The sequence below is a fragment of the Halichoerus grypus genome, chromosome 5, assembly GCF_964656455.1.
Source record: "Halichoerus grypus chromosome 5, mHalGry1.hap1.1, whole genome shotgun sequence".
In the NCBI taxonomy this organism is placed as follows: Eukaryota; Metazoa; Chordata; class Mammalia; order Carnivora; family Phocidae; genus Halichoerus; species Halichoerus grypus.
In genome coordinates, this window is record NC_135716.1 from 85,971,709 (window position 1) to 85,985,362 (window position 13,654).

Here is a 13,654-nt window from a genome sequence, read left to right on the forward strand (position 1 = left end):
CCCCTACACCACATCTTCTTTATCCATTCATCAGTCGATGGACATTTAGACTCTTTCCATAATTTGGCTTTTGTTGTTAGTGCTGCTATAAATATTGGGGTGCATGTGCCCCTTTGAGTCAGTATTTTTGTATCCTTTGGGTAAATACCTAGTAGTGAAATTGCTGGATGGTAGGGTAGTTCTATTTTTAACTTTTTGAGGAAACTCCATACTGTTTTCCCGAGCAGGATTATTTTCTTTAGGTCCAATTCCTGCAAACGGAACTGCCATTCTGAAGAATATAAACATTTTTAAGGTTCATGATATATTTTAACAAATTGCATACTAGAAGGGTTGTCCCATTTGTACCTCATCGTGTGTGAAAGGGCCCATTTCATGGCAGTCACCAGCACTGAAGCAGTCTCATTTTTTTTTCTAAATCGAGAGACCAAGAATGTTATTTTATTGTTTTAGTATCAATTCTTTGGTTGCTATTATTCAGTATGAACATTTCCTCGTATATGGCTGTTTTCTATATTATAATTTACTTTGCCATTTTCTCAGGTTTTTCTTATCAGTTCATTTGAGTTCTTGATATATTAAGACATTGTTAGTTTTTTAAATGAATAGTGTTGATAGTTCCTTTAAAATAATATTCCTTTCAACACCAACTTTCAACATTAAGAGTTTTTGTTTTTTTAAATATTATTTGAAGAAAACATTTAGTTTCAGTTCTTTTAGGTGCCCTTTTGAACTGCTTTCTTATACTGTCAATGGCTGTGGGATCCATTAATTTCTGCAAAAAAAAAAAATGTAGAAAAGATGCTTTTGGAAAAAAATGCCTTTGGGAATATTTACTTTGGATTATCTGCACCAACTCTTCTCCTCTAATAGTGCCAATAGAGTTGGTTGCATGTGAAGATCTTTAAAAAATTAATTTATTGTGCTGCAAATCACATACAAAACAATTTTTACATTCAAATTTTGGAAAGCTGTATTGTTTGATTTGGAAAGGATGGATGGGCTATGCACCACTTTTTTTTTTTTTTTAATTTTTTTTATATCCCCAAACCTGAAGAGTGCCTTATTGTTGATTCCCAGTGCTCAGGACTGACTTTTTTTTTTTTTTAATTAGTCCTGGTTTCTCTGGGTTGCAAACTTTTCTCCAGTAGCTGAAAACAGAGACTTCTGGCTACTTTTTTATTTCTTCTTTCTTCACAGTTTTAAAAGAGCCCCTTGCCTCCACTGTTTGTCATTATGTGTACTGAAGTACAGAATAGAAAATGCAAAACAAGACAGCTGCACAGGAGGTTTTTCTTTTTAAAGAAGGGCATAGACAAATGGCACAAGGTTCACTATTCTCACCAGCTGAGAGCTGAGCTTCCAGAAAGCACTACTTTAGGGGAACAAGTGAAGTAGTGTGGGAGGTCTGAAAGTCTTCATTGACACAACAGCCGGGAGCCTCTTGTACCACATTGTCTGGTATGCGCTGCCCTTCGGAAACCAGCTCTTGAGACTGCCACACTCCCAACATCCCCCAAAGCTTAAAAAATAGTTTGTTTTTGTTTTTTGTTTTGTGTGTGTGGGTTTTTTTTTTTTTTCTTTTGGTCATTGTTCTTAGTTTTCTAAGTGAAATTCCTGAAAAGGTGTTTGTTTTTGTTTATCTTTGCCCTTTGGGTGTTAGTCAATGATTCCCATAATCCTGTGGGGGTCTGGGCAGTAAGGCCATGACCCTGACAAATCAGTGGTCTAGCATTAGTGTTTGTTTTCTGAGCTGCAAGCAAAAAGGAGCACTGGAGTGGGGGGACATAAGGCAAATCTGAAGCTGATGATTTAAGCCATTATTGATAGTTTCCCAGGTTTCTTGAAGGATGATATGGAGAGATTTAAGTTTATTGTAAGAAATAACTTTCCAGTGGAACAAGATATTAAAAGTTATAGGTTTGTATCAGTGAAGTTGTAGACTCATTTGTAAACGTAGAGAGCTCTTCAAGGAAGACACAGTCATCTGTGGCATGTTGGTTTGGTCTAGAAGGGCTGGGGCCAGGCAACCTCTTCATCAATGGCTTTCATTCAAGTCTTAATAGAGCTCTCATTTTGTGTCTTGAGAAAGGATGCGGCTTGTGCTCCTAACTTTGAGGAGCTCAGAGTCAGAGACCCGTAGCCTGGAAGATCCTTAGAGATCAGTACTCCACACTTATTCTGCAGGGAGCACTGAGGCCCGGAAGGGTGATTTGCTCAAGACTACACTAAGAGTTAGTGGCAGACTCTTGACTTTCTGGAAGCTAAATCTTTTTACGTCCAGGTTGGTATTTTTCCATTCACCTATTGTTGAAACTGCTTTATAGCTGTTAGAGAGCAACTCAAGACAATATATAATTAAGTGTGAATTGAATACTCAGTTGCCATCGAATATGGGGAGAGTGCCTTGTTAACTGTAGTTATCTGGACGTATATGACAGATTTTGAGGAATTGGGTATGGTGCGGACATTACAAAAGAACCAGAAAAATCTGGTCTCTGTTCTGTGTTGTTGGGGGACATACACGAAGAAATTTACATCCTTCAGTCCAAGGCCGAAGCCTTTAAAGGTGCTCTCTGTTGGTGCACAGGCGCCCACGAAATTCCCCTGGCGAAGATCAAAATGAAAGCAGGGCTGGGTTGGGAGGTCAGGGGTGGGAGAAGAAGTGCAGTCCAGGTGATTCACAGATTTCTGAGTAAGCTTGGAAAGGCCAGCACACCTTTGGGGATGAACCTAGATTGCTAGACCTTTGGGTCTATGACAGGAGGGTCCCTTGTACAAGTCTGGATGTAAAGAACTTGAGATGTCCCCCCCCACCCGATAACTTCTGCTTGGCTGTTAGGAGTTAGTTCTTGGCCTTAATATTTGATTTCTTCTCGCCCTCTATGCCATATAGGTTTCCTTTCCCTTTTTAGAGGATTGCCGAAAGCAAAAGTAACAATCAGAACCATCTGCCACTTAAACAAGAGGAGATTTATCACTTTTAATAGAAAGGATGCTTGTTCCAACAGAAGAAGGGTAATCATCAGAGAGGAAAGCCTGTGGTCACTGCTCTGCAGTCAAGTTGGTGGGTGGGGGTGGGGGGTCCCCAAAGAGCAAACATCAGATACAGAGAGTTCGAGGCCAGAGAGAGCACACTGCTGGCTCAGGGAGCAGGAAGTTCAGTGCCTCTCAGCAGGGCTGGAGTTTAGAGCAGGGGGCAGGCCCTGAGGCATCTAGTGAGGGGGGCGGGGAGGGAGAGGCTGAGGCTGAGGCTGAAGAATCCAGATCTAGAGGGTCCTGTAAGCTACGTTAAAGAAAGTACATTTTAGAAAACAAATGAAGAGAAATAAAACAAAAAAGTTAAAAAAAATGTAGATTTTACCTCAAGGGCAATGGGGAATATTAGTATCATTTAAATTTTAGAATGTTCGGATTGCAGTGTGGGATGGCTTATGGAAAAGGGAGGAAGAGAAACAATGGAATCAGTGAGACTAATTACAACACTGTTCCAGCAGTTGAAGTGAGGGGAACTAATGGTCTGAACCACGTAGGGGCAGAACTGGGAGCAGCGCTTTTGGGCCTCAGGGCAAACATCCCAAAATTGACCTTCAAACAACTCTGTAATTCAAGATTTGCCCTGCAGATGGGTGGGACTGGTAATGTGCCTTTCAAGAACTTTCAGTTAAACTAAACATTCTGGATATTTAGTGCTATTTTAAAAGTGCTATTCTTTTAAAATAATTATGTAAATAAAAAAAAAATCTACCTCCTTTAGATTTTTGTCTCCAGGAACAAAGTACAGTCAACCCCTGGCAGTTGGTCTGGGATGGAGGTGGGTGAGGGAGGGAGGTAATCAGATTTAGGAGATATTTAAGAAGTAGGATGGACAAGGAAAGCTTTTGAGGGAAAAATATTTTGAATTCATTTTTTAAAGTTGTTTTTTAATTGAAAGAGTAATATATGCTATGGTAAAATTCAAACAATACTAAAGATATGCAATGAAAATATGTCTCCTTAACCAAAGTTAACCGGCATTAATAGTTCTTATGTACTCTTCTAGAAATTTTTTGTGCCAGTGTAAACTTATATAGGTGTTGCTGGGTGAACTGGGGAGACCCTGGGCCCTGGTGCCTTGATCCAGCCAGACCAGAAGGAGTCGCCAAAGGTTCTTGGTCTTGTCATGAGAATGAATTCAAGAACAGACACATAAACCTGGATGAATAACACAAGCAGAAAAGTTTGTTAAAGTGAAAAGTGCACTCTGGAGATATGAGAGCTGTGTGCCCTGGGGGTTGGGTTTCTATCTTTTAGTGACAGTTGTTAACTAGGGGGTTGAATATTTACTACTTGGGGTGGGAGGCAGGGTTTCCCAGTTTTTTTTCTTAATTTGGTCAGGAGTTTCCTGTGAGGGCATTGGCCATTTTGGGCCTGTTTGGTTTGATCTAGCTTCTTGTGGAGTGCTGTGGGGAGAGGCCTCCGACCTTCCCAGTATCTGCCCATGACTTCCTCATTGCTGACCTCCAGGTATCCTGTCAGAACCTAACTAACTGCCTACTCTAACACAGGCATACCTCAGAAATATTGTGGGTTCGGTTCCAGATCACTGCAATAAAGCGAGTCAAATGAATTTTTTAGTTTCCCAGTGCATCTAAAAGTCATGTTTATACTATACTGTACTCTATTAAATGTGCAATAACATTGTGTCTCAAAAATTGTACATTCTTTAATTAAAAAATACTTCATTGCTAAAAATGCTATCATGTGAGCTTTCAGCAAGTTGTAATCACTGATCACAGATCACCATAACGAATACAATAATAATGAAAAAGTTTGAAATATCGTGAGGATTACCAAAATGTGATAGAGACATGAGGTGAGCAAGTGCTGTTGGAAAAAAGGTGCCCTTAGACTTGCTCGATGCAGGGTTGCTGCAAACCTTTGATTTGTAAAAAAAAGGCAATATTTGCAAAGCACAATAAAAAGAGGTATGCCTGTTCTTTTTAATAGTTTTGCAAAAATAGTATTTATTTGTATTAAAATAAATATTAAAATATTTAATATCTCTCTTTTTATAAAAAGGGGAACACACTATGCACCCTGCTCTTCCCTTTACTAATTCACTGAAACATTGTCTTTTGGCAGTTTTGCCACATCTACTTTATTCTTTTTAATGATTGCTTCATGGTCCATTGAATTAATGTGTTATCATTATTAATATTGGTTTCCAAACTGATGGACTTCAGGGCTGTTTCCAGTTTTTGATATTTGAGTTAGATTTTAAATAAGAGCAGACACATGAATTAACGAAGGAAGAATTCTAGGTGGTGAAAAGAGGTTTACACGTGAACAGGGACCCCTAGCATTTTTGTGACTGAGGAGCTGTTCTTGACTTGCCTAAGCCTGAAGGTGATATATTTATGAGGGCAGAGGTGGGAGAGCAGTGGGTGTTTATGCAGACCTTCGAGTCTGTGTTGTAGAATCAGAATGTGACTTAAGAGCTGGGCATTTCTAACAGGCAGTACCCCACTTCGTCAGCAATTAGAGATCTTTCAGGGGAAGAGGTGTGAACACTGACCACATTCCCCTCCCATAGAAATGCCTTCTTGCCCCTCCATAGCTGTCACCCTATTGCGTTCTATTTTTTTTGAAGATTGTATTTATTTATTTGACAGAGAGAGCGAGGGAGTACAAGCAGGGGGAGCGGCAGAGGGAGAGGGAGAAGCAAGCTCCCCGCTGAGCAAGGAGACTGATGCGGGGCTCGATCCCAGGACCCTGGGATCATGACCTGAGCCAAGGCAGACGCTTAACCGACTGAGCCACCCAGGTGGCTATTGCATCTAAATCTGCCGGCTATCGTAGTTGTTTCTCTGGGCACCCTCGCCGGAGTGAGAAACATGAAGGATTTGTAAAAGACAGAAAATAGGTTTGATGGCTTGAATAGAAACTTATGTCAGGGGAGAATGAGAAATGGGCCATCTGTGTAAGGCCACGCCCTTTCATCTAAGCCCATTTGTCCTCTCCCACTGCTGTTGGAAGAGTTCATCCCGGATGTACCCATTTTTCAGTTGCATGATTTTGAGAGAGTCTCCAGCTTCAGTTCCCCTATCAGTAAAATGGGCATAATAAGTCCTGGTTGGCACAAGTACTGAGAAGGTTAATAAGCCAATGGATATGAATGGGCCTATTTTACTTTTTCCAAGGCCTTCACAGAATGGAATTTGTACAAGGCAATATGTGATCCAATCCAAGACAGTGAAGCATAATCTATTCTTTCCTGGGATGTGCCTGCCAGTGGCCAAGGTAAGCCTCAGCCTGTGTGCTTTATTTAAACAATTCCTGAAAGTTCATCACCTTTTGGAAAATATTACCAAATTTCTTACCTATCACCTTTAGGAAAATATTACCAAATTGTATATCACTCTGTGGTTGGCAAAGAGACCTTAGCAACAGTGGTCTCATATAAGCCTCCAGGAAACCATCCAGGGTAAGTAAGGCAGATTTGATTCCCAGGTAGTGGGCGGTACAACAGGCTCAGAGAGATTGATATAAAGAAACTGAGACTCAGAGAAGACACAGAAATAATAAATAGCAGAGATCAGGAATAGGTCTCCTCTAGACTACTTACAGGACTGATGAGGTGAGAGATAACAGCCCTGCTCTCAGTCTGCCTAGGCTTGCGATTCTCGTGTCTGTTTTCCCAGTTTTCCCCAGTCATATTTTACATCCTAGTAAAATGCATGTCACTTTTAAAATAATTTTATTAAAGATTCTATTTATTTGTCAGAGAGAGAGAGAGAGCATGAGCTCTCTCTTACGATAACCCTATGAGGTAAGCAGAGCAAATAGGAGTAATTCCACTTTGCAATGAGGAAATAGATTTAGGAATTGAGACCTGCCCAAGGTTAAACACCCAGTAAGGAGCAGAGCCAGAATGGGAACCCGACTCTTTGGTCAACAACTTCAATGCCCTTTTTATACTTTCATTAATGTTATTAGGCTTTTTATTATGCTTTTATTGTACATTTGTAACTTTTCCTAAAATTCAAATTAGATAACCTTGTGTAGACATTCATTACAAAACATTTATTGAGTACCTTGGTAAACTGGTCAGCATCTAGTTACAAGAAAAGTAAATAAACAGTTACAGTCAAAGATATAACATACTTTGCAATTTGGAGATTTAATAAATGGTTTTTAATGACAGCATGGTGACAACTTTTCCTCAAAAGGTAATAATCACAATTGACTTTTGTAAAAAGTGGGAGAAGGAAGTCACATACACACATGCCCGTGTGTGTGTAACACACACAACCCTGCCCCCCATCAGTGAAAATCATCTGAATTTTACATGCCAGTAAGTAACTGGCGTTTTTTTGGCATACTGACCGGCAGGGGATTACAGGCTGCCGTGTTGTGTATCAGCAGAAGATGTCAAGTGGATTTCGGTATTCTGTTACTTTGATGTCACTGTCCAGCATTGTTTGGTCTTTTCCTTGCTAACAGATACCACAACATCATGTGAAAAAAAGAGAATTTGTAATAATTTCCTTTGTAAACAGCATATTTCTTGCTTGATAATGAAGACTTTGTTTACAGAAGTCCTCTTGCTATTTTGGGGCCATAATTGGTTGTTGGTCTGCTCATCCTTCTTAGTTCTCCAGGGCATATGTGACCTGGAGCAGATTCTAAGAGAGGAGGGATGGGGCAACGACTTAGAGATCAAAGATTAGACAGAACAGTGCCTTCAGAGCGCTAGATTTGGAATTAAAAAAAAAAGAAGAAGAAGAGCAAAACTCTTCTATATAGTGAAGAATTAACTTTACGCAAAGAAAAGGGAAGAATGGAAGCAGAGCTATGACTTTTGCCCTCTGCTCCCGGGAGGTGATCTCTAGGCATCTAGAATGTTCCACTTCATAGGGGCGTCTTTGCTCTGAGGCTGGGGCTGGCGACTGGACAGTCTAACGGTGTGATTTGTGACAGCCTTGGAACACGCTGTATCAGTTCCAGCCTCCAGAGAAGCTGAAGACTGTGGGTCAGCAGTGTGGGCAGTGTGTGATTGAGCCCTAGTAAAAGCTCCGGACTCCAAGGACTTGGTTAAGGGTCCCTGGTTGGCAGCACTCGAGGATTGTCCCACATTGTAACCAGGAGGAGGTAATGCCATCCAGGACTCCACGGGAGATGACGAGAAGCTTTGTGTTTGGGCCCCGCAGATTTCACCCCATCTGTCTCTTCTTTTGGCTGGTTCTGACTTGTATCCTTTTGTTATAATAAAACTTTCACTGTGGGGCGCCTGGGTGTCTCAGTCGTTAAGCGTCTGCCTTCGGCTCAGGTCATGATCTTGGGGTCCTGGGATCGAGCCCCGTGTTGGGCTCTACGCTTAGTGGGGCTCCACTGCTTCTTCCTCTCCTTCTCCTTCTGACCCTCCCCCCACTCATGCTCTCTCTCAAATAAATAAATAAAATCTTTAAAAAAACCACCTTTAATTGTAAGTACAGTGCTTTCCTGGGTTCTGTGAGTAGTTCTAGCAAATTATCTTGAGGAGGTAGTGGGATCCCCGAACTCGTGACTGGTGACTGAAGCGAGGGCAACCCTGTGAGCGCTGTGCCCTTCACCTGTGAACTTCGTCTACCTGTATCACTGGGGTCAGACATCACTGCGTTTCCCAAAACCTGATCTTAGATTTAGATTTTGGCACTTTCTAGCTTGGTTATTTCTGTCAGCTTCAGGATTGTTTTTTTTTCCCTTAATTTAGGGGTAATCCCTGTTCTATTTTCCTTACGGAGTTAATTCTTAATGTGTGTAAAAGAATACGCTACTTAAAAACTGTGATGGGCCATCAAGATATATTAATATGACCACAATGGACGTCAATGGTGGGGATGAACGTAGCAGAGATGTGGGTGGGATAGGCAAGATTTTATTCCATCATTCATTACACAAATAATTGTTGTGTTTCTATATTGTGTGCAGAGTGCTAGGGAGATAAGAGTGAAGAGTCAAGGCCCTGCCCCTGTGGGGCCTGTATTCTACTCAGGGAGAGAGAGAATGAAAAGGCAAAAGTGGCAAATGATTAGGCTGTGGTCATTGTTGGAAGCAAAGAGTGATATGGCAGGGAGCGATTCCACTGGAAGGGGTGCTTCCACTGGAAGAGACAGAGTGACCAGGAAAGAGCTCTCAGAGGAGCTGACATTTGAATAAAGATTTTAAGGAAGAGAACTAGAGTGTTTTTTGGGCAGAAGAATAGCAAGGGCAAAGCGCCTGAGGTGGGAAGGAGGTTGGTGTGTTTGAAGAATAGGAAGTAGGTCTGTGTGGCTGGATTGGGAGAACATAAGGTGGGAGATATGCATGGGTCAGATGATGAAGGGCCTTATTTTCCAGGAAAAGGAGTTTGGATTTTTATTGGATTTTTATTTTAAGAGTGATATGAAGCTTAGACGATTTTAAGTAGGCAAGTTACATGAATTGCTTTAAGAAGACATTCCAGCTGCTGAGTGGGGAAGAGCTGAAGCAGAGAGAGAGGTCATCAGGAGACCATGCAGTTACTCAGGTGAGGGCCTGGCGGAGGACAGACAGAGAAATGGTCGGATACTAGCTATGCTTTTCAAGTAGAGCCAAATGCCTTGCAGTGGATTAGACGGTGGCGCTGGGGAGGGCACGAGGAAGAAAAGTGTGTTGGGTCCTCTGGGAAGCAGATGCCGAGGAGTGGGGAGTGTAAGAGGTATCAGAGGTGGGGTATGTCTATGAAAGGAAAGGGGAGAGGAAGCAGGATTGGTCAGGGAGAGCCTCGGTCTGAAATGCAGGTAAAATCTTGGGCAACCCGTTGGGGAACTTCAGGGCAAAGGTGTCTTGTGAGAGGAGGTTCCATTGGGCAGAAATGTCTAGGCCCTAGTGACCCTTCACGTTGCTCTCAGTCATTGGTGGGGGGCTGCCTGGGAGGAGCATGCCCAGGCTTGAAAACTGAGACAGATCCTGAAGTTTCTACCAGCTGGAGGCTGACAGCTGACTGCACTTCTTACAGCTGATCAGCAAGCTCTCTCCTGAAGACAGATCCAAGCGGGGCACCCCCATGGCTACCACAGTCCATCCCTTGTACCACGTGGATCCATTCTCCGGACACATGGTGGTGGTGGGGGGTAGCCCTTCCAGAGTCCTAGTGAGCTGTCTTCCTAAAGGGACTTAGAAAAGGATGGTCTGTGGATTAACCACAGGCTATTGCTGTGGCCGGTCTTGGGGCTGCAACTGATAAATGACTGTCTCCCTGCTCCATAATCCACTCCAAATTCCACTGTCCCTCTCTGCCAGAGATTATCCCACTCTCATCTCTGCTGGCCCTGATGGCTTGCCTGGTAGAGAAACCCAAGCCCTTATTCTTGAGGCGGTCTGAGACCCCAGTAACCTCACCCTTCACAGGCTGGGCTGGGTTTGCCATTCACATCATAGGCAACGGAGTGCCAAGAGGTGCCCGTGGGGATCACCCGAGTTCCATACATATTCCTGCCCCATGTGTTTAGTAGCATTCCATCTCCTTTTGCTGGGCAGGCTCAATATCCCTGTCTCAGTCCCCATGCAAAGCCACCACCTTGCGTGTCACCCAGGATATGGGCTAGAGCAGTATTCCTAGGTATCCAATGTATTGTTTCCAGAACAAAGAGGTCCACGAGGTATGTGCTTCCTTTGTGGATGTAATATGCAGCAGTTTGTCTTTTCTTTATAGGAGATGTCCTAGCATGCCTCTGACCCCTGGATCCCCCAAACTATTGCAGGGGGAGATCCTTAGAATCTTCATAGAGTTTATATCACACCCTCTTGAGTGAGTGTGTCTTACCAAGGCTTCCAGGGGCCTTCTTGTTCCTTCTCTCCAATCAGCACAATGTCATTGATGCGGTGGATCAATCTGGGATGTCCGCATGGTCTAGATCTTTTCTGAATATATCACAACAGAGATTGGGAGAGTTGTTATAGCCTGGGGGAAAAGCTTAATGAATGTTGTTCAGTCCATGTGAATGATGCTTCTGATCCTCTTTCCTGATTGGGATACAGAAGAATGTGTATGTACATCGATGGCCACATGTCATGTATTTGAAGCCATATTTATCTGCTGTAGCAATGAGACCACATCCAGTGTGGTGGCTGCAATCAGGGCTTGAACTGAGCTGGCTGTAGTCTACCGTCATTCTCTAGGATCCATCTATTTTCTGTAGGAACCAGACTGGAGAATTAAACAGAGTTATGATAGAGACCACTACCCCTTGAGATCCTTAAGGATGGTGCTGATTTCTGTCTTCCTTCCAAAATGGGATATACATATATATATAATTTTTAAAATTTATTTTCCCCCTTTCAATTAATTTAATTTCAACAATCTGTCAAAAAAGAGCCAATAAACAAATATTGAATTACATTTTGTTGGGTTTTTCAAACCCTCCAATTACAGACTATAAAAATGTCTTGTGCGTCTCTCACCCTGACCACCCTGCTACTTTTCCATATTCCATGGGCCGCGCGTAGATGCAAAGCTGGCACGGTCTACTTGGAGCCAGTAGACAGGAGGACAAGGAGGCCTGATGAAACACTTACGGACAAAATATAGTTCACTGTGGGGTTGAAGTTCGTCAGTATAAAGAAGGAAGCAACAATGACCAAGACCAGGAATAGGGTGTTGTTATAGAAGATGGAGAATGTTGTAGCTTCACAGTCAGCAACTTCCCTCTTCTTCCACAAGATTCTTTCAACTTTTTCCTTTCGAGACATCTTTCTGTTATCAGCTTCAGAAAGTTTTCAAGTCACTTCTTTGGCAACAGCATCCTCCCTCTTCTGTGCTACTAGATGGGGATGGTGGACACGATGAAGGCGTTCCCGAGGAAGAGCGTGGAGGACTTGGCTGAGAGGTTGCAGCTGAAATCCTGCAGAAGCAGATCCTCCTCAGATTGCTGCTTGGAGCCACCTTTGGGGGCCATGGTGGAGCTCATATTTTAAATTGAAGTGTAGTTGACACAATGTTACATGAGTTTTAGTATACAACATAGTGATTGGACAACTCTGTATGTATGCTGTGCTCACCACAAGGGTAGCTGCCATCTGTCACCATACAACACTATTACAATACCATTGACTATATTCCCTGTGCTGTACTTTTCACCCCCATGACTTATTCCATAATTGGAAGCCTATACCACCCCCCCACCCCCACACACCCCTTCACCCTTTTTGCCCATCCCTCTAACTCTCCTCCTCTCTGGCAACCACCAGTTTGTTTTGGGATATTGTTTTTTATTTACCACATTGCTTTAGAGGTGTGAGAATGGGGAGAGAGGCACAATTTCAGAAGCTTCCCCACTGTGATAGCTCTTGTCACATAGACCAATGACCCAACATAGGGACTTTCCCAACAGCCAAAATCAGTTCCAGTTACACATACAGGAATGGGGCAATGACCACCAGGTGGGGCCATGGACCCGTGGAGCATCTTCAGATGGACTTCAGCCAGGACTCCATTTTGATGGGCCAGGAGTCCATCAGTCTAGTCCACCAAGCAGTCCACAATGACAATTTCAGGTCTCACTATCAGGATCATTTCAGACCCTATGTCATACTGGATACCCCCTCCTCTGGTTCACAGTTGCCCAAGTAAATGGCTGTTAAGGCCCTTTGCCAGAAGGACTGGTGGAATTATTACAATATATACTTGCTGTAGGGTCCTTCCTCCTGGGGACTCATCCACATTTTCATTCAGTAGATTTCAGGTCTGAAAACAATTTCAGATGTAGGAACTGGGCAAGGGATCATGATGTTTTTTAAGTGTCTTTAAAACATTTTATATTTAACTGTGATTTAAAGACCTATAATAAAATTTATCATCTTATCCATTTTTAAGTGTGTAATTCAGTAGTGTTAAGCATATCCACAATGTTGGGCACCCAGCTCTAGAACTTTCTCATCTTGCAATACAGAAACTCTGTACCCATGAAACAACAACTCCCCATTTCCCCCTGCCCCCCAGCCCCTGGAAACCACCATTCTACTTTCTGTTTCTATGAATCTGACTACTTTAGATACCTCATGTAAGTGGAATCATACAGTATTTGGTTTTTGTGTGTGTGTCTGGCTTAGTTCACTTAGCAAAATATCCTCAAGGTTCTTGCGTTGGGCTCCACACTGGGCATGGAGCCTACTTAAAAAATAAAATAAAATAAAATGTCCTCAAGGTTCATTCATGTTGTAGTATATGACAGATTTCCTTCCTTTTAAAGGCTGAATACTATTTCATTATATGTATATAGCACATTTTGTTTATCCATTCATCCTTTGATGGACACTTGAACTACTTCCATCTCTGGCCCATTGTGAATAATGCTGTTACAGACGTGGGTGAGCAGGTATCTCTTCAAGATCTTGCTTTCAATTCTTTTGGGTATATACTGGGAGTGGGATTGCTGGATCATGTGGTAATTCTGTTTTTATTTTTTGGAGGAACCACCATATTGTTTTCCATAGTGGACGCACCATTTTACATTGTTACCAACAGTGCTCAGGGGTTTCAGTTTCTCCGGTTTCTTCTGGCTGGAGACTGTTCCATTCTCTTTTTTATTTCTCCCTCAACTTTTGCTTGCAAACTGATTCCATATGGGTATTGTTAGCATTCTGCTTGGAAATCTCCTTAGCCACCTCCAAC

At 42.5% G+C, this 13,654-nt stretch overlaps 1 pseudogene; it reads right to left on the reverse strand.

Annotated features, from left to right (window-relative positions):
- Positions 1 to 11,508: 11,508 nt before the first annotated feature.
- On the reverse strand, positions 11,509 to 11,939 carry LOC118539599 (translocon-associated protein subunit gamma pseudogene; annotated as a pseudogene).
- Positions 11,940 to 13,654: the final 1,715 nt, after the last annotated feature.